Below are 21,919 nucleotides of genomic sequence, written 5' to 3' on the forward strand. Positions count from 1 at the left end.
ACCCGAAACTGTCTCTCAGGGGCCTAAAGGTGTAAAGGCCTCAGTTGTTAAAATCCTGTCCCTCCTGATAAAGAGGCAAGGGCTTTGGATAGATGGGGAAAGAAAGTGTATACTTCTTCCACTTTAGCCATGAGGGCGTTGAATTGTCAGTTTCACATGTTAAAATATCAGAATTATCTTCTTTCACAGTTGAAATCTAAGGTGGATGCTCTGGCGGAAGGTATTGACTGTAAAGAGTTGCAGGATTTAGTTCATGTGTCTGAACAGGTGGGTAAACATTCCTTGCAATGTGGTTTTGATGCTGTGCAGGCCTCCTCTAGGGTGGCTGCCACTGGTTCTGTTCTTCGTAGGCACGCCTGGTTGAAAGATCAGAACTTAGCTGAGCATGTTAAGACAAGGATTTTGGATGCTCCTTTACAGTCTGATGTGTTGTTTGGTTCTCCTGTGGAAGCAGTTTTAAAGAAGATGGAGGACAAGGCTAAGTCTATGCAAACTGTTAAGGATTTTTTGCAGGTACAGCCTCCGAAGTTTAGTAGAAATTGGCCTGCTAAGGGATGGGCTTATCCTGCTTATGATTCCCAGTCTAGGGGTAGGTCTAGGGGCAGAGCTCAAGGTGCTTTTAGGCCTAGGACAGGGAGTTCGCCTGCTCAGACTTCTAGTGAGGGCAGGGGTCAGTCCTTTCGTAAGCAGACCCAATGACCTGCCTTTTCAGCTGCCAGTACCTTCTCGTCTGGCGGCACCTCTAGGAGGAAGACTGTCTCTTTTCAAAGAAAATTGGGATTTAATTACCCAAGACAAATGGGTTCTGGATATCATTCATCACGGTTACAGGTTTTATTTTCATACCTTGCCTCCTTTCAAAGGCATGCCAGACATTCCTCCTCTGCAAAGACAAGAGGCTCACAAGCAGATTTCTCAGTTGCTCCAAATAGGGGCCATTCAGCCGGTTCCTGTGCCAGAAAAGGGCCTAGGATTTTATTCTCGCCTGTTCCTAGTACCAAAGAAGGGGAACACGTGGAGACCAATTTTGGATTTATCTATCCTCAACACTTATCTGGACATTCCCAAGTTCAAAATGTTGACGTTGCAACAGCTTTTACCTCTGCTGGGCAAGGATCACTGGATGGTAACTTTAGATCTCAAGGAAGCTTACCTTCATGTGCCTATAAGACTAAGTTGCAGAAAGTATCTGCTCGAGCTGGAAATTCTCATTATCAGTTCTCTGCATTGCCCTTTGGCTTATCTACTGCCCAGAGTATTCACAAAGGTTCTGGCTCCAGTGATAGCTTACTTCAGGCTAAAAGGAATTCAAATCTATCCTTACCTGGACGATTGCCTGATTCTGGCTCAAGAAAAGGAAAACCTTCTACAGCATTTGGAATATGTCATAGCAGTGCTAAGATGCCTAGGGTATTCTGTGAACGAAATAAAGTCCAGTCTAGTACCCTCTCAAGACATGTGCTTTCTGGGTGTGAGACTGAATACAGCAGCAGATGGCCTTTTAACCCCGGACAAACAAAAGAATCTTTCCAGTTACTTCCATCAACTATCTCTTCAGTCCGGGCTGACTGCAAGGACAGTCCTTCAAGCCTTAGGGTTCATGGCATCTTGTATTCTGGTGCTTCCCAATGCCAAACTGCATATGAGGAAGCTACAATGGTATCTCAAAATGTATGGACACAGCACTGCCAGGATTTGGACACTGTCATTCAAATAATACCTTGCATTCGAAAGGAATTTTTGTGGTGGGCTCAGGAATGTCACCTAAACAAGGGACTCTCTGTGACCCGGCCAGAGGCGAAGTCAAATTCTAACGACAGATGCCTCAGACATTGCTTGGGAGCTCATCTAAATGGAAAGTGGATACAAGACAAGTGGCCTGCCAGACTACAGCATCTACATATCAACATGAAGGAGATGTTAGCAGTCCAGTTTGCATTAATGGCTTTCAAAGTTACTTCTTCCAGGGCAGGTGTTGATTCTAACAGACAACACAACTGTCATGTGGTACATCAACAAACAAGGGGAACACATTCTTACCCATTGTGCAGGCAAGCAATGATTTTATGGGAGACTGCTAAGCTTGCAACTAACTCTTCAGGCAAGGTTTCTGCGAGCACAGAACTCCTTAGCAGATGTGTTAAGCAGACAAATCATGGATCCCCGTGGAAACTGGATCTTCATGTATTTCAAAAGTTGACAGTGTCCTGGGAACTCCAGACATAGATCTGTTCGCTTCTCCACTAAACCACCAGCTGCCAAAGTTTTGCACAAAGAGGTTTCATCACACAGCTTGGAAAGTGGATGCTCTTTCTTTCAGTTGGGAAAATCTTCATGTGTATGCGTTCCCACCTCTGCCTCTTCTTCCAAAGGTGCTTCTAAAGATCAGACAAGACAAGCCAAGGATGATTTTAATAGCTCCAGATTGGCCTCGGCAGCACTGGTACCCATTACTGAGGAGTCTGGTAAAGAAGCCCCCATGGCCTTTACCCTTGATTCCACATCTGTTGTCTCAGAAGGACGGTAGTCTGCTCAATGTCAAGCTTCACTCTCTTCATCTAACAGCCTGGCATATTCTGTTTTAAAAGGCAGCAGGTCTCAACTTCCTCAACAAGTTTTAAATGTGATTATGGAAGCCAGAAGACCTAGTACAAGGAAAGTGTACATGAAAAATGGAAGAGATTTTTATTTTGGGCTGCAGCAAAGAATTTGGAGATTTCGGAGCCTAATTTGGGTGTGGCTCTTCAATATCTTACTGTGTTATTGGACAAAGGTTTGTCTTTCTCTTCCATTAAGATTCATGCTGCAGCAATTTCAGCTCACTATGATTGTGACCCACCATTGTTTTCACATCCTTTGTTCAAGCAATTTCTTAGAGGAGCAAAGAATATAAGACCCCCACGTAGAGCTCCTACTCCTGCTTGGGATCTCAATTTTGTGTTGGAGAAACTTACTCTACAACCTTTTGAGCCTGCAGCTACTGCTGAACTGAAATACTTGTCATGGAAGACTGCTTTTTTGTTGGCCATTACTTCTGCTAGAAGAGTTTCTGAGTTACAGGCCCTCATGGCGGTTGAGCCTTTTTTGATTTTTCATAAGGATAGGGTATCATTACGTACAAATCCTTCCTTTATGCCTAAAGTGGTTTCTAGTGTGGCTTTAAACCAAACTATTCATTTGCCTACGTTTTATGCAGATCCCACAAAGGGGAAAAGATTTTGCACACTTTAGATGTACATAGGCAATTACGTTATTATTTGAGCAGGACTAAGGATTTTAGGCAGTCTCAGCAGTTGTTTGTTTCTTTTGCTTTGAGTTCTCAGGGCAAGCCTGTGTCAAAACAAACTATTTCTAGGTGGATTGGGTTTTGCATTGCATTTTGTTATTCCCATCATGGCAAGGAGATTCCAGCTGGGATTAGGCCTCATTCCACTAGGGCTACTGCCACATCTACAGCTTTTTTAAGGGGGGTGGCAACTAAGGATATTTTGGAGGCAGCTACTTGGAGTTCAGTGCATACTTTCTCTAAGCATTACCACCTTCCTCTCTACTCTAAGTCTAGGGCTGGTTTTGCTACAGCCATTTTGCAAGGCATGTTATCAGCTCCTGCTTCCTTATGATTTGCCAGCCTCCCTTACCTGTGCTTTGGGATTCTACCCAATGGTTAGGACTGCAGCAATGTGGAATGAAGAACATAGTACAGTTTTGTACCTACCATAAATGTAGATGTTCGAGGATTCACATTGCTGCAGTCCACCTCCTCCTTCCCCTCTGTGTTTAGGGGTGGTTGTGTAGGTGAGGTTATGTTCAACTCAGTTTGTATATTTTGTACATATTTTGGTGCAGGTATGTTTGGTGTTTTTGGATTTTGGGCCTTATCTTTTCAGGGTCTTCTGACATCTGGGGCAAGAAAAGACTGAGGATATGACGTCGGTCATGCGCATTAGTACCCTGACGTACTGACGTCAGTCTAATGCGCCCTGACCGACGCCATATATACTTTGGTATTCGGGCCGACTGGACAGCGGACTACCCAATGGTTAGGACTGCAGCAATGTGGATCCTCGAACATCTACATTTATGGTAGGTACAAAACTGTACTTTTTTAACATTTGATCACAATTTTACCATGAATTAAGTTATTTGAATGTACTGCAGAAGTTTTACTCTGTCTGATAAAATGTAATTTAAATTGCTATTAACCTATTTTATGGCAGTTTAATGTGGTTAACGTGTGTGGAGCTAACTTGTAACACTTGTTTGGTATAGTGGTTGCTTTAGTGTTTGGACTTCGTGATGGGAAATTCTTTAACTTTGTCAATTTTTAGAAGAATTTTGAACGTCAGACTTTTTTTTTTGTGATAATACCACAGTTTGGCAGAGATTAGTTGTGCGAGGACATACTTGGCCTTATTGTGCTACATTATCCAGTGCTGTCAGTTTATTATTCTATGTGGTGTTCTTTCCCTTGACTTTATAGATTTAAATCTGGTGGCACCTAAAAAAAAATAAATAAAAAAATGTGCCCCGGGCTATGGTTAGTGATTTTTGTCAAGGCCACTGCTCAGCTCACAGACCACTTTTCTCCCTGTCTTGTAGCTTTGGTGGAGTCTGTGGAATGGGGGTTAATCACAGCCTCATGGGCTGTTCCATTACCTGGTGCAGGTATGGGAGATCCAAATCCTTTAGGTGTAGGAGTAGTCAAGGATAAGTGACTCCTTCCTAGATCTAGCACTCTTTCTCCAGATAATTTATCTAGTTTCATGAGAAAAAGGAAAAGAAGCTTCATCATACAACCGACAATTAAATTATAGCTGTTTATAAGGCTGATGTGGTTTCCTTGGCTAAGAGTTTTCTTCAGACAACTAATTCTAGTGGTTGTGTTCCCTACATGGATCTAGTGCTAATTTGAATAGAGACCTTTTGGTTCATAGGTGTTTACTAGGCTAACGACCACAAGGGGATTTTTTAAGCCTAACCATGCATCCCAAATCTCTGATAATTTTGGATACCCTTGATAAGTGTAAGCATGGGCCTGGGAGATGAACCATTTACAGGTTACTTGTGTCCATTAAACACATAGGTGCCAAACCAGGGACGAATTTCCAGTCTCCCATCCAGTTGTCCAAGTTGCACTTAAATTGGGTTAGGGAGGAACTCTGCTTCACATGAATGGGGAGCCTGTTTCATAGACTGGATAGTCTCTGGGATAAATACCTAACTCTTCACCAGGTCCTATTTATACCACAAGCAAGGTTTGTCTTTAGAACGGGTAGTTCTGGTGCTGTTTTGTGGATATGCAGGAGGTCTATCAGAGTGGAGTCTGACAATGCCCTGTATGCCAGGCATAGATCTTCCCTCAAATGACTGTAGGAGACAGAATACAGGTATAGGGCTGTGAGGCAGTCTGCATAGGACATATTACTTACGCCCTGTACTCTTTTAGTGAGGAACCTCTGTGGTGGACATTCCCGTTGTTGTACATGCCTGGTTAGGTACATACCAAAGGGGGCATTGTACTCAGTGATAGGTCTGATGAATGCTGAGTACAGGTGGAACAATGACTTCCTTAGACTTGGATGCCATACCTTTGTAAGTTGCGGAACATAGAATGATTTCCTCACCACTGTAGACGCATGATGATGAAACGCTAGAATACTATCTGTGTGTGTCCCTATGTCCCTGACTGCTGGGTCAGCTCTAAGGGGGTATGTTGCTAATATGATAGTTACCAGGGATGGATGACTTCCCAAAGGATACTATTATGCATTTTTTGGCATTTAGTTTTAGTCCGTGGCTCTGATACCAGTTGTTTCTGTGTCACCCCCTCCTGGAGAACATTTGTGTCAGTGTAAGATTCAAGTGACCGCTCCTAATTTGCAATCATCTTCAGATTTAGTCAACCAGAGACCACTGACATTGGCCTTGATTTCGGAGAAGTAAATGCCAAAAAGGTGCTGTCCAAGGACTGATCCCTGAGGGACTCTACATGTAACTAGCCTCTTTGTAGAGGTGGACCTCCCCAGTTCTAACTTCCTGAGTGTGAGCCAGATGGCTATACACCAGGTGACACATGGGTTTGTACCTAACCTCTTGAGTTTGTCAACAATGCCTGAGTGGGGTATCGTGTCAAATACCTGAGCCAGGTCAAAGTAGGCAGTGTGAACAATTTTGCCCTCATCCATTGCTTTGCTGACCTTCTCAAAGAAGTCCACAAGGTTGAGTATGCATGATCTGCCCTTGACGAAACCAGACTGGATTGGGGTCCAGTGTCTCAAGGTTTACTGTATCTCTGTTGATCATCTCCATGTTAATTCTTTCCATGGTTTTACAAATTAGGCTAGTGAGACATATGGGTCTGCAGTCAGAATCTGTAGATGGCCCACCTCTGTGAAGAGGGATGACTGTTGCCTTTCTCAATTCATGATGCACGAAGCCTGATTGGAGGCTACAGTTAAATAGTATTTCTAGAGGCCCTGATCAGTAATGTTTCATGCTATTTAGAAGGGATCCTGGGATGTTGTCTGTGCCCATTGATGCAGTGTTCTTGGCCTTAGCATTAAGGACCTGTTCCCTAGTGATAGTAGGGGGAGTTACATTTGATGATATTTCCTGAGGGGAAGATTGAGGGGGAGAGAGGAGTCAGGTTGGAGCTGAATTCATCAGCCAGGATGTTTGCTATATCTTCTGGCTCAGTATAGGTGACTCCATTTATAATGAGCTCTGCACACAATTTTTTTACTGCCTTTGAGGTTGCAGACATAGCTAAAGAATGCTTTGTGGTTGTCCTTGGCCTGGGAGACCAAACTTTTTCAAATTTGGCTTTGGCAGACTGTATTTGTCCTTTGTTGTTGAGTTGTGTTTTTAGTTTGAGAGTGCTTTTATCCTGCCGGGTGCTGCACCTCCTAATTTTTGTCATGAATGTAGTCCTCTTGTTGTACAACCGATTGATTTTGTGATTCCACCAAGTTGGCTTGTTTTTTGTTAGTTCTGTACTTCTTCCTGGTGAGTATAGCTGCCTCTATGCAGCTATTAACATGCTAATACAGGGTTTCTCTGAACAATTCTGCATAGGCAGAAGTGTTCTCATGGTTTATGGGGGCTTGAAAGTTTGCCAGGTTGTCACTTGATAGCAGGTGTCTAGCCTTAAAATAGTTTCTGAATATTCCAGGTTTAGTTGGGGTCCAGGTTTTATTTTTATTTCAAAGGAGAACATTTTGTGGTCTGATCTTACCAGGGAAGGCATTACAGTAGGGGGTGTGCAACAGTCTCCCATATTAGTGAGGACCAGATCCAGTATGGTTGTACCCCTGGTTGGTGTATTGACTATCTGGTCCAGGGAGTTTGCATTTACAAAATACGGGAATCTCTGTGCATGTACATTTGGTGTTGTATAGAATTCCCAGTTAATACTGGGATAATTAGTCACCCATGAATATGGTACTGGGTTGGAGGTTTAGTGTTTCTAATAAGTTTAAATGGATTCACTTTATAACCTCAAACTTCTGAAATCTCGAATTGCAGAATCTTGAGCCTATAAAGTAGAAAATCCAACTACCCGAAACTACACAATCACGAAGCCCTAAATCCTGAAACCGCAAAACCGCGAAATTCAATCTCCCAACACTTTCAAACACCATTACAATGCACACAAATGAAAAAAGCACACACAACTACCATTAAGATATGCAGGGGGGGGCAAGCTCCCCTGCACCCCCCACACCCCCTACTTAATTATTCTAACTCAAAGGTCACACCACACACACACACACACACACACACACACACACACACACACACACACACTACATTCCTCTCGTACACACACATCACAGTAACAACACACACTACAGCCCCTACCCAACAACCTTAAACATAAACACCTACCTGAATCCACGAACACAGTGCAACACCAGAACCACTAATTCAAAATCTCTTGCATTTGAGATTTTGAATTTCGCAGTTCTGGGGTTGTGATCTTCCGATCCTTCCACTTTATGAACTCGAGATTCTGAATTTCGAGATTTCCGTATTTCGAGCTTATAAAATGTTCCCCATTTGAATACATGGTATGGGTTTCCTGGGTCATAGAGGGGATTGTTTCAGAGAATAATCATGAAACTGATGAGGACAATGGTGATTTCCTAAATGACACGGAGTCCAGTCACTTTGATTTTTCTTCTTGTGCTGAATCTGAGCTTATGTCCAACCAGATGTTCACATGTCTGCAAGACAATTGCTAGATTTAGTGATGATCTTGCTTGGGAGCAGTTGGGAAGGCAGAAGGCATATGACCTTATAAAGTCGAGATACCCCGTTCTTTGGCTATACCCTGGTCTCTTACCAGTCTTGGAAGATGTTTATAAACTTGTTTACAGGACACCAGTGGCTCAGGGAAACTGTAGGGTCCCCTCAGATATGAGTGATCTCTTTTCTTATTTGACTGCTAACCCAGCAGAAGTCTCCCTGTCTGTTCAAATAAAAAGTCATTGGCTTCATGTACTCCAGAGCCCCCTGATAGAGGGACATGGTTAGCTCTTCAGGGCAAAAGGGTGATCTGAAGTAGTTTATTTCATTTGGTCTTCAACCTGTGGGCAATCTTACTAGCATCTGCTCCAAGCTCCTCCCCTTATCCATAATGCACCTCCACTACCTTCCAACCCCCCCCCCGATCTCGATTACTGCGGCTAGCTGAAGCATCATGATCTCCAGAGCTCCGAGTAGTACGTGGGTATTGAAGTCTTTAGAAAATATTTTTTCTCTACTAACTTTAGGATAAGTGATAGTTGTAGGTTCCCCTTTCTCCTCCCCTCGCTTGGTGCATTGAGTGTTCAAACTTTAGTGTTGTTTAGCTTAGTTTAGCTTAGTTTTAACATAGTTAGTGAGTGTATTTGCTCCCCCCCCCCCGTGTGTTCTGTGTGTGAGTGTTGAATGGCATTTTTCAGTGGGAAAATTAATATTTTTTTTTTTGTTTTTCCTCTGATATTATGGCTGATAAGCTGGTGTTTAAAAGGTGCACTGTGTGTGGCCATAAATTGTCCCCAGCAGATGGCCACACTTTTTGTGCAATGTGCTTGAGCATGGCCCATCTTAGTACAGACTGCTCTATATGCCCAGGTTTTAACCTGCTGCTGTCAAGGACAGGAAGACCAAGTTGGCCCTGAAAGGCCTTCTTCCCACTTCTGAGGCAGTTGCCTCATCCTCGGTCACAGTGGCTGCTGTGGCCACCTCTCTTCCTCTTGCCCTTGCTTCTCCTCCCTCCCAGGCTGGGACTCAACGTCCCATTTCAAAGCCTGCAGAAGCAGAGTGGAAAAGGGGCAGAGAGAAGGAGAGAGTGCCAAAACCTAGAATGGAGAAATGCAAGAGGTCTCTGGACCTCCCTTCACCTGTTAAGACCCATAGGATCCATGACTCTCCCCGGCTCCGATCTCCAAGGTTTTCCCCGGAGCCAGAGGAGACGTGCTCTATATCTATGGCCTCGGTGCCCTGACCTGCAAGGTCGGAGTTCGTGGCCTCATCGAGGTCCACTCTGTCCTTATCGGAAGTAAACATGGATAAAATGATGAGGAGGTTCATTCTGCTCAGATCCAGATGGGGGTCTTGCCAGCCCCCTCTTCCTCAGGAGGGGGGGAGCTTGCTTCCTTTTTTTTTCAACCGATTACTCCTCCTCCTATCCATCCAGCGGGTTCGGAGTACTCTGATCTGAGGTTGGCTTTAGTCAAAGGGTCCGCACCGACGGTACCTGCTTCCTCGACACCGACAGCTGTCCTAGAGCATGTTGGATCCGAGTAGCTCAGATCTGAGCTGCTCTTGGAGCTGGAGCTTGGGTGTCGTGTCCGAGGGAGTGGAACATTTTTCATCGGCTCTGCCTTTGTTGGGCCAAGTTCCCTCCCTTGGAGCTCTGTCCACTTCAGGCCAGGCTCCAATTCTCTTGTCAGACCTCGGGAGACCAGCTTCTTTATTGGTTCTACAGGAGGTTCGTTCTCCCTCGGCGTTCGATGTGGTAGAAAGGGTTCTCTCCAATGGATCGAGACCCCTATCACCTTGGACTCCGCCCAGACCCCCTCTGCTCTTTCTACGATTCCATCATTTTACCAGAGGGACAGCCCGTGCTCGAGGAGCTTCAGACTGTTTTTTCCCTGAGGAACAAGTGGCTAGCAAGTCCCCCCTCGCAAGCATACATGTAAGAGGTGGCACTTGGACCCCCCAAGTCCTTCACCGAGGATACGGACTTGGATGATGGGGAAGGCCCCCCCAGGTCACCTCCCAAGGATGTCTCCTTTGGAGACATCATGGAAATCCTTCGCCAACGGGGAGGTTGGTCTGCCCCCAAATCTTCTTCTGACGAGTCCGTGTTCCTGGAGGCTTTCGACATGGGCCCATCTACTTCCTGGATGTGCCCTCCCCACAGATCCCTTGGTGGACCTGGTCACCTCACCAGCATGGAAGCACGGACACAGTGGAACCAATTCCCAAAAGGCCTGACAGGAACTTGAGCCCACCTTTGGATAGGCCAGAATGGAACAAGGGTTCCCCCATAGATGCCATGGTGGTAGCACTAGCCACAAAGAAGGAACTAGCCCAGGAGAGTTCCTTGGTTCATCCTCCTGACCGATGGGTGCGGATGGTGGATTGCGTAGGGAAGTGGGTTTACGCTTCAGCTACCTTTTCTATTAGGGCGATGAACTGCTTGGCCCACGTCACGAGACTCCAATGCAACCTGGTCAAAGAGCTGGTGGAGTCTACCCCCAAGTCCATGTCACAGGAGGACAGGGACTTGTTCTCTGCGAGGATGGCCACTTTGAAAGCAGTCTCCAACATGTTCATGCGATTCTTTTCTCATGCTACTGTAGGAGCAGCTAGGCCGGGGTCCGGTGTGTCCATGAGGACAGTAAGAGACTGTCTGCAGTCTGGATCCACTTCTCGAACCCTCAAAGGTCATTTTCCCAGAATCAGAGAGGACTAAAGAAGATGTGGTTCTGGAAGTAAGCTGCTGATTTGACATAGTGGTATGTTGTTCTGACTGTAGTGTATAGAGTCCTGGGTTCAAATCTTGCCAGTGAAATACATAGTGATAACAAGGGAGGGAGGTTAGTGTAATGTTCAAAGTAATAACCTTATGGAGACCAGGTTCAAGGTTTGGTTCTTACATGGGGTAATTGGCTAGGCTTAAAATGGCCCAGAAGGGCAGTTAGCCTATTACTAATCTATCAACCTAATCTATAATCTATGTCATTGTATTCCTGGGACACTCGGGGCTCTTCTACCCCCCCCAAGGCAGAGGGGGACAATGGAAGCCAGCCTGGAGGCAGTGGGGGTCCGCGAAACTTTGTGTCATGAGAAACTTTCTCGGACAGACCCAGGCAGCAACCCTGAGGGGTGGCCCAACTGCTTTACTCTGGAGGCAGTCAGGGGACGATTGTCCTTGCACCTGACTGCATGGGGGGTCCATAACATCAGACTGCTGGGTGCTTCAGATCATACCCAGAGGATACTCTGTCCCCTTTGTGGGTTCTCCCAAATTTCCCAAACACCTCCAGGACGTACCACCCATGCAAAGGGAGGCAGCAGCACAGGAAATTTCCAAACTACTAGAAAAACGAGCCATCAAAAACATCCCTCCAGATCAGTCTGGATCGGGCTTCTACTCCAGGTTCTTTTTGGTGCCAAAGAAAACGGGGGACTTAAGGCCCATTCTGGACCTATCTACCCTGAACCTGTCAGTTGCCAAAGAAAAGTTCCGGTTGGTCACACTACAGTCCATCATGCCGTACCTGTAAGAGAGCGACTGAATGTGCTTGTTAGACCTCCATGATGCTTACTATCACATAAAAATGCACAGAAACTCCAGGATGTTCCTTCGCTTCCGGCTAGGAGTCAATCATTACCAATTTCGAGCCCTACCCTTTGGTCTCACCACAGCTCTCAGGGTGTTCACCAAAGTGATGGCAGTGGTAGTGGCTCACCTGAGGCTTCAGGGGATTCAGCTCTATCTGTACCTGGACGATTGACTCCTCACTGCTCCCACCAGGCATCTACTCTCTCAAACCAGGGATTATTTCTTAATCCTTGTCCTGCATTTGGGGATCACAATCAACACATGCAAATTACTCCTAGGTCCTGTCCAGGTGATAGACTACTTTGGTGCAAGGATAGATACATTACAGTGCAAAATCTTCCTGACCTCGGAGAGAGTACAAAACCTGAGGATGCATGTCTCTCTAATCTACCATTCTCATCTTCCAAAGCCGGAATCGGTGTTGAGGGCCTTGGGTTCAATGACGGCGACCATAACGCTTTTCCCATGTGCCCGGTTACATTTGAGAGTTCTACAGTGGACACTAGCTGTACAGTGGTCCCTGTTGGAACTTCCATTGTCGTATCCAATACAACTCAGTCGAGTCTGTCGGTCGTCCCTCATATGGTGAATGTGTTCTCTGGACATTTTGGAGAGATGACCCATTGTTCCAGCCCCTGCCCAAGCCACAGTGACCACGGATGCCTCCCAACTCGAGTGGGGTGGCATTGTTCGGGAAGGATAGTCCAAGGCCTGTGGTCCCCTGTAGAGACCAGCTTGCATATAAATGTTCTAGAGATGAGGGCTGATGTTCTTCGTGTTTCACTGACGCAGTCATTACACTTGGGTTATCCTGCTGGCAGGCTACCCTCAGTCGGCCTGAATTCCAAAGTCTAGGTCCGGCTTTGGTTGCTGTCGCCTCTTCCCTGACAGTGTGCCAGGGGTATAAAAGATGCAGCCAATGCCAGTTTCTTCAGTCTTTCTTGCCGCTCGATGCCCAAAGCAGTTTGCAAGTGCCGGTTGGCCGACTCCTGAGATTTTCGTGTTCGAATTTCAGATCCGAAGTCTACTTAAAAAGCTAAGTACCCCGTTGGGGAAAACTTTTTTCTTGCTTCAGACCGATGTCAGAAAAAGTTAATAATTGCATTTCTTGTGGGAAGCAAATACCTCATAAGGATTTTCATTCTTACTGTATTCCTTGCCTAGGCCCTGACCATGACGTTGCTTGTTGTCAGTTTTGTGCTAGATTGAACCAGTGCACTATAAAGCGCCAGTACGATTTTGCTTTTCACTATTTTGGCAGGAGATTTAATTACAAGATGCCGTCGGATAGCCAACTGACTACTGCAATTCACAAGAAATACAAAGAAAAAGAAAAGGACAGGCATCTGAGGTCTATGGATCTAAAACAGATGACGAGGCTTCTACCAAGCCAGTTCACCGGCTCTCAGTGAGGCGCTTTCGCAGCCCCTGACGCCCAGTACTTTGGAACCCCAGGCCGCTACAGACTCCCATATGGAGTTGCCTAGGCCGCTGGAAGCTCAAGGTATTGGACCTTCGGAAACTATTCCCTCAGATGGGTCCAGAGCCACTGAGCAGGCATCGGCTTCTGAGGGTGTTTTCAGACCTATTCAGTTGTACATTAAAGCGACTCCAGCAACAAAGGCAAAGACTAAAGCATCTTTAAAGACAAAGAAACAAGTACAACAGCCTCATGATCAGGCCTCCATGCCCAAAAAACAGATGCTCAAAATGGCCGAAGACTTAATTACTTTGATCAGGGGTTCCCATTCCCCTCCTGATAAGAGGCCTAGGCAAGAGACAAAATATGAATCTTCAGATTAGGTTTCTCTTTCTTCAGATTCCTCTTCTGATCAGGAATACACTCTTCCTCCTTATGAGGATTCTGATGCTGAAGAATCTATCCCTTCAGCCTCTCCTCCTGATGATTACGCTTTTGGGGAAACCTTGCATACCATGAGGGAACATTTCCACTGGGAGAGCCAAGATTATTCTGAATCTAAGAAAAGGCTCAGGGACTTCCTTTTACTCCCACAACACAGGCCCCTAGCTATTCCGCCTGTGTTAGACATTGTAGATGATGTATTGTCAGAGTCCAGTCTGACCCCTGATTCCTTGCCTCCAGCTCCTGTTAAGCTGGACAGGTACTACAGGGTACCTGACTCTCATAAATTCCTTTTCAAGAACCCTGCTGCTGACCCAGAAACTATTTCTCAGTGTCCCAAAGGGGTCAAGGCATCCACTGCAAAAAAACCCTACCCCCTCTGACAGGGATTCTAGGGCATTAGACAGATGGGGAAAGAAGATTTACACCTCTGCTACATTGGCTATAAAGGCTTTAAATTCTCAGTTTCATATGCTCAAATATCAGCAATATATTATGTCACTGCTTAAACAGAAAATGTTGATAAATTGTGAAGGTGCAGAAAACAAAGAAATGCGGGATTTATTGCATGCAACTGAGCAAGTTGGAAAAAAGCATACTTTGCAATGTGGTTTTGATTCTTTGAAGGCCTCTTGCAGGGCCGCTGTCACGGGTTTGGTTATTAGGAGGCATGCTTGGTTAAAGGAACAAAATTTACCAGATCATGTTAAAGCAAAATTATTAGATGCTCCATTACAGCATGATACTTTGTTTGGTGTTAAAGTAAATGGAGGACAAAGCTAAATCTATGCAAACAGTCAAGGATTTCTTACAGGTACAGCCTCCAAGATTTAGCAGACACTGGCCTACAAAGAATTGGTCCTTTCCAGTGTCAGACAGACCACAAAGGGGCAGATACAGATGCCCAAGAGACAGATCCCAGCCCCAAGGTTCATACTGGTCTAAACAATGGGGTGCTTCTACCGCCAAACACAGCCTTACAGGAAACAGTCCCAATGACTCCCCCCCTGCCTGCGCCAAGCACTTATCTTCTGGCAGCACCTTTAGGGGGCAAAATAGCACTTTTTCTCAAAATTGGCACGTAACCCAGGACAAATGGGTCTTAGACATAGTGTCACAGGGCTGCAAGTTTCACTTTCATACCCTGCCAAGGGCAAATGGTTGCCCAGACCTACCAAAAAAACAATGGGCAGAGGCACAAAAACAAGTCTCATCCCTCATGGACATGAGGGCCATTCAACAAGTACCAGAACAAGAGCAGGGACAAGGGTTTTATTCATGACTGCTCTTGGTACCCAGAAAGGACAAAGCCTGGAGACCAATACTGGACCTTTCTATTCTAAACATATCTGGATATACCAAAATTCAAAATGTTGACCTTGCAGCAGCTTCTGCCCCATGCTGGGCAAGAAGGCTTGGCTTGTGACTTTAGACCTAAAAGAGCCATACCTGCATGTCCCAATCAGACAAACATGCAAAAGATACCTCAAATTCAAAGCTGGCTCAATGCACTGCCAATTCTCTGCACTGCCCTTTGGCTTATCTACTGCACTCGGGGTCTTCACAAAGTGCCTGGCACCAATAATTGCATTTTGCAGACAGAGGAATACAAATATTTCCTTACTTGGACGACTGCCTCATACAAGCAGAGAACAAGGACATTCTACTACAGCATCTGGTGTTTGTAAAGAGATTACTATGTCTGGGGTACACAGTCAGCGAACAAAAATCAAAACTAGTACCCTCTCGAGATAATATTCCTGGGTGCAAGCTTAAATACAACTGCCCAGATAGCTTATCTCACGCCAGACAAACAAAGGCAACTGACTACCTATTTCAAACTGTTGGCAACAAAGGCCCAGTTAACTGCAAGAAAAATTCTGTAGGCTTTGGGCTTCATGGCATCCTGCATTCTACTAATTCCATATGCTAGACTGCATATGAGGAAACTTCAATGGTACCTAAAAAGTGTTTGGACACAGCATTGCCACAGCCTGGAAACAATAATAACACTCATTCCCTGCCTGCAACAGGAGTTTCGATGGTGGGCAAAGGCTTGTCACCAGAACAAGGGACAGCCATTCACCTTACCCCCAGCCAGGCAGACATTGACAACAGATGCATCAGATTACGCCTGGGGTGCACACATGGCAGGAAGATGTATTCAAGGCACATGGTCCGCCAACCAAATGCATCTACATTTCAATCAAAAAGAGATGCTAGCTGTTCAGAATGCCCTGACAGCCCTCAAGGACCTACTTCATCCTGGACAACTACTGATAGACAGACAGTACCACAGTCGTGGTATATAAACAAGCAGGGAGGCACTCATTTTTACCCCCTCTGCAGACTAGCCATGACTTTGTGGGACATAGCATTGACTTACCAAGTACATCTGCAGGCACAATTCCTGCCAGGAAAGATAAATACTCTGGCAGACGAACTAAGCAGAAACCTCATGGAATCCCACGAGTGGAAATTGGATCCACAAGTCTTCAACATGATAGCAAGGAAATGGGGATGCCTGGACATAGACCTGTTTGCCTGTCCTCACAACTGCCAACTAAAGAGATTCTGCACAAGGCCTTATCACAGACGAGCATGGAAAGTGGATGTCCTATCTTTCAGCTGGAAAAACTTAACAGTATATGCCTTTCCTCCACTGCTTCTCCTTCCCAAGGTACTCCTAAAGGTCAGACGAGAAGCCAAAAATTATGCTGATTGCCCCAGACTGGTCCTGCCAGTACTGGTATCCAATCCTAAGGAACTTGTCTCAATGCCCAGCCTGGACCTTACCTCAAATACCTCACCTACTGTCCCAACAAAACAATCAGATCCTGCAGAGCAACTCAAGACCTTAAATCTGGCAGCATGGCAAATAATGTAGTCATTCAAAACACACCTCTCACTAAAGTGGTGATGGATGTCATTTTGGAGACCAGGAGGCCTAGTACTAGAAAATCCTTTGCTGGAACATGGAAGAGATTCTGTGCCTGGAATCAGGCACAAGGAATTGACAGCAGTACCAAACATTCCTCAGATTTTGCAATACTTAACTGAGATGCTGGACGAAGGCCTATCCTTTTCATCAATTAAAATTCATGCCTCTGCCATTTCGGCTTATTACAACACAGAGCCACCAATCTTTTCTCATCCTTTAAGGCAATACCTCAGAGGAGCCAAAAACTTAAGGTTTCTAAGGAGATCACCAATACCTGCATGGGACCTCAATTATGTTTTGGAAAAACTCACTCTGCCCCCTTTTGAGCCAGCCGCTACAGCTGATATAAAGTTTTTATCTTGGAAAACAGCTCTGCTCCTAGCAATAACCTCTGCAAGAAGAGTCTCAGAGCTACAGTCACTCATGACTGTGGAACCTTTTATCATTTTTTATCCAGACAGGGTTTCTCTGAGGACAAACCCAACATTTATGCCTAAGGTAGTGTCCAGTTGTGGCCCTTATCCAAACTATACATTTGTCTACTTTTTATCCAAACCCACAGAATAAGGGGGAAAGAATTCTGCATTCCTTGGACATACACAGACAGCTAAGCTTCTGTTTGAACAGAACAAAGCTTTCAGAAAGACTGAGCAACTACTAGTGGCATATGCTGCAGGATCACAAGGAAAGGCTATTTCAAAGCAGACTCTTTCAAAGTGGATAGGCCACTGCATTCTTTTGTGCCATTTTCAACATGGCAAGCCAGTGCCTAAGGGCATCAGGCCACATTCAACTAGAGCAGCAGCCACAGCCTTCCTCAGGAGAGTACCAGCCAAAGAAATTTTAGTGGCTGCTACCTGGAGTTCAGTGCACACATTTACAAAGCAGAATCATTTACCACTCTACTCTAAATCCAGGGCAGGCTTTGCCACTGCAGTTCTGCAGGGCCTCATAGCCGCTCCTAATGCTATTTAGCTCCAGCCTCCCAACCATAGCTTTGGGATTCAACCCAAGTGTAATGACTGCAACAGTGAAACACGAAGAACATAGTACAGTTGTGTACACTTACCATAAATGTAGATGTTCGAGTGTATTCACTGTTGCAGTCCAGGTTACCCACCCTCCATCCCCCATCTCTTTGCTGGAACTTATCTACACTTCTCTGATCTATACAACCTATGTGGTGTATTTGCTTGTAGATTGTTGTTGTGTCTTTCGGCTTTTCCCAGTTAGGGGTCACCAGAGTGGAACTCCGGTCCACTAATGATTGGCAGTTGATTTTTACGTGCTGAGTTGCCAGCCCTAACGCACAACCTTCAATGAAGGTACGCCCATTCATGCATGGCTCCACGCAGAATACGCTGTAGCTGAGAGTCGAACTGATCAGCATCTTACTGTGAGGTGACAATGCTACAGCAGCAACACCACCGCGGTATTTGCTTGTAGATGAAGGTATTATATTTTTTGGTGCATGCATGTTTTATTGGCATATTTTCAGCCTACCTTTTTGGGGGCACCTGACATCTGGGACCAGAAAAACTGAAGAAAATGGTGTCGGCTGCATCTTTTATACCCCTAGCGCACTGACGTCAGGGAAGAGGCGACAGCAACCAACGCCGGACCTCGACTTGGAATTCAGGCCGACTGAGGGTAGCCTGCCAGCAGGATAACCCAAATGTAATGACTGCAACAGTGAATACAGTCTAACATCTACATTTATGGTAAGTGTACACAACTGTACTTTCTTTTAGAGTTGCAGGCCCTTCCTGCCTTTCTTCCTCTGGGAACCATTGCAATTCAGTCAGACATGTCAGTGGTCTGGTATATCAACAAACAGGGAGGGAACAGATCTTACCCCCTTTGTTGTGAGGCCATGAGAGTGTGGGAATGGGTGATCTCCACTGGTCGCTTTCTCATCGCAATGTACATTCTGGGACGGTCCAACATTCTAGCGGACACGTTAAGTCGTACTATTCTGATGCCTTACGAGTAGTCTCTGAATCTTTCCGCCATTGGAGCAGATCTTCCTCGAGTGGGTTCAGCCTTGCTGCGATCTCTTCGCATCTCCTTCCATCACAAAGTGCAGTGAGTTTTTTGCTCTAAACCCCCTGCTGGGGGACTCCCCCAGTGATGCTCTAGTCCATGCTTGACCTCCCGGTCTTGTGTGCTTACCCTCCAGTACCTCTTATTCCAAGCTTTCTACAGAAAGCTTGTTGACTGGGGAGCAAAGTGATCCTCATTGCCCCATTTTGGCCTTGCCAGGTATGGTTTCCCTTCCTTTGGTCTCAACTTCTGGCTCCGCCTTGGGTTTTTGATCCCATTCAGGATCTGATTTCACACCCATCAGGGGTTTCTCATCCGACTCTGTGCAGTTTAAAGCTCACAGCTTGGCTGTTCAGTTCCCGTGATTGCTAGGACTCCTGGATTATCCTCCTCAGGTCTATTTTGGTGGCTGCTCATAAGTCTTCTTCTATAGGTTCTTAGGTAGGTACTAGGCTATTTGCCCTAGGGCCTATATAAGCCTATCCAAAAAATGTACCCTGGCTTTCGCCACCCAAGAAAATTATTTTCCTGTGCCCCTGTCGAGCAGAGCCCCAGAAGTGATCCCTGGGATGAATTTCCTATTTCCCATCCAATCATCAAGATTTTTCTTGAAGAATGCTAATGAGGAGCTCTGTTTGACATAGTCTGTTCCAGAGTATGGGAAGTCTCTGGGACAGGAATCTATCCCTCCAGCATGTTCTGTTTATTGTGGTGACAAGGTTTAGGTCCCTAGAGCATGTAGCTCGGAGGGATTGGGATTTCTTTAAGTGGAGCATGTCCAGCAGCTCTGGGTTTGACATAGCTTTGTATGTTAGGCAGAGATCGCCCCCTGAGTAGGTGATATGCTATGGAGTAAAGCTGTAGTTTTTTGAGACTGTCTGCATAGGGCATCTGTTTGAGGCCAGTAATCCTCTGTGAGGTATTTCTGTGGTCTTTCCAGTTGTTGTAGATGTCTTGTGAGGTACATACCAAAAGGGGCGTTGTACTCTATAATGGGTCTAATGAGTGATGAGTAGAGGGGAACAATGACCTCTTTTTTTCTGGATGAGAATCCTTTTGTGATGTGATGAGCCACGTAGAAGGATTTCCTGACCACTGTGGCAATGTGATTATCAAAGGAGAGACTACTGTCCACCTGTGTCCCAAGGTCTCATCACATTTTTGGCATTAAGTAGACTACCGGCTATGTGGTAGTTCATGGGTACAGAGTTTTTACCAAAGGGGATGACAGTGCACTTTTTGGCATTGAACTTTAGGCCATGGCTTTGACACCAGGTATCTGTCTCGGTGAGTCCCTTTTGTAGTATGTCCACATCGTTAAGAGTTTCAATTATGGCTCCTAGTTTGCAGTCATCTGCAAACTTTGTTGGCCAAAGACCTTCTGTGTTAGCCTGCACTTCAGAGAAGTAGATACCAAACAGGAGAGGACCCAGGACTGATCCCTGTGGTACTGCACTTGTCACTGGTCTGAAGTCAGATTTGGAATCCACTACTTTCACCGTGTGGGTTCTGTCTGTGAGCCAGTTGGCAACCCATCTTGTGACATAGGGATTTATACCTAGTTTAGTGAGCTTATCAATAATTCCAGAGGTGAGGGATGGTGTCGAAAGCCTTGGCGAGATCTAGATAAGCTGTGTGAACCACTTTACCCTCATCTATGGCTTTGGTGACTGCTTCAAAGAAGTCAATCAGGTTTAGGAGACATGATTTGCCTTTTGCAAATCCAAACTGGGTAGGGTCCAGAGTTTGGAGATTACCAATGTCTTTGTTTATGAGTTCCACAATGATACGTTCCATGACCTTACAGACGAAAGTTTATTGCAGTAAATGGAAACGTTTTTCCTTCTGGGCCTCTCAAAGGAGTTTAGACCCCTTCACGGCTCCTATTCCTGCCATTCTTGATTTTCTACCTGATATTTTTCAACACTGAGTTGGTTCTTCTACTGTCAAGGTTCAGTTGGCTGCCATTTCTCATTTTCATGTGGGTGAGAATTCTGCCTCTCTAGCCTCCTCCAGGCTGTGTAAAGCCTTTATCAAAAGGACTTTTCTGTTACCGCCCCCTGATGAAAGATCCTGCTCCCCCATGGGACCTTACTATGTTTTTCAAGCTCTGGTCGCTCCGCCTTTTGAACCCGCTGCAACCACAGATCTAAAATTCTTATCTTGGAAAACTGCATATGTTCATCGTGTGTCACTGTTGCAGTCCTAACCAATGGGTTATCCGGCTCCTGGTAGGCCTCGGTCGGCCAGAATACCAAAGGTAAGTAAATATGACATTGGCTGTTGTTGGTTGTAAAGGACGTCAGGATGTCCAGTACAAAAGGAGGCAGTCAGCGTCACTTTCTCTGTCTTCCTTACCGCGGAGCCCGAAGCTGAAGCATTTCTTGCATGAGTGCTGGCCGGCAGTTTACCTTTTTTGTTTCAGACTAGAGTTGAAGTCAACTACAGCTAAGTACCCTGTTGGAGATCCTCTGTTATTGCGTTAACGAATGTCAGAAAAGGTTAATAATTGTCTTACCTGTGAAAGCAGATTCCCCATAGAGATTTTCATTCCCATTGTATTATTTGTTTATGCCTTGACCACGATGTTCCTAATTGTGATCTCTGTGCTTTCTTTAATTCACGTACTATTCGTCGTCGGGCTAAGCTTTTAGCAAAACATTTTGGAGTTTGGCTTAAGTTTGTCGGCATAGCGTCCGCTGGTCTTCAGGCTTCGGATATACCCAAAAAACGTAAGGATAAGAACCGCGACAGGCTTCAGAAGGTTAAGTCCTCTGATGATGTTAGGATGTCTTCAGTCATGCGGTAGCCAGTGAGGTCCCTTTGCAGCCCCTGCAGTCTGTGGATTTTCAACCGCAGGCATCGGTTGAGACCATTTCAGGGTCCCCCAGGCCTCCGGCCTCCATTTTGCCTTCTGACCTTTCGCCTGTCGCCTCTTCAGCTGGATCCGGAGCCGCTAAGCTGATGCCGATGTCTGAGGCCTCCATTCTTCGTTCAGACAGCAAGCTCATACCGATGACCTCTACTGCATCTTCGGCGGTTTCCAGGCTTCCCGAGTCCTTCAGACTTGCTGGTAAATCTTCGTCGTAAGCCTGTGAAAAAGCAGGCTCCAGTTTCTTCTCATTCCTCTCAATCCCAAATGGTTAAAATGGCTAATGACCTTTTGACTCTTATTAGGGGTTCACAGCCTCCTCCTCCTAAAAGGAGTAGGGATGTTTCTCCTGAGGCTTTG

At 45.6% G+C, this 21,919-nt stretch overlaps 1 protein-coding gene across 1 annotated transcript in view; it reads left to right on the forward strand.

Moving 5' to 3' along the window:
* The window catches only part of SERAC1 (serine active site containing 1), a gene marked incomplete in the record, with an annotated part of 923,851 nt that overhangs the window by 435,705 nt on the left and 466,227 nt on the right, over window positions 1–21,919 (forward strand).

This window comes from Protopterus annectens, chromosome 1.part0 (genome assembly GCF_019279795.1).
Source record: "Protopterus annectens isolate FY-2018-M chromosome 1.part0, PAN1.0, whole genome shotgun sequence".
In the NCBI taxonomy this organism is placed as follows: domain Eukaryota; kingdom Metazoa; phylum Chordata; order Ceratodontiformes; family Protopteridae; genus Protopterus; species Protopterus annectens.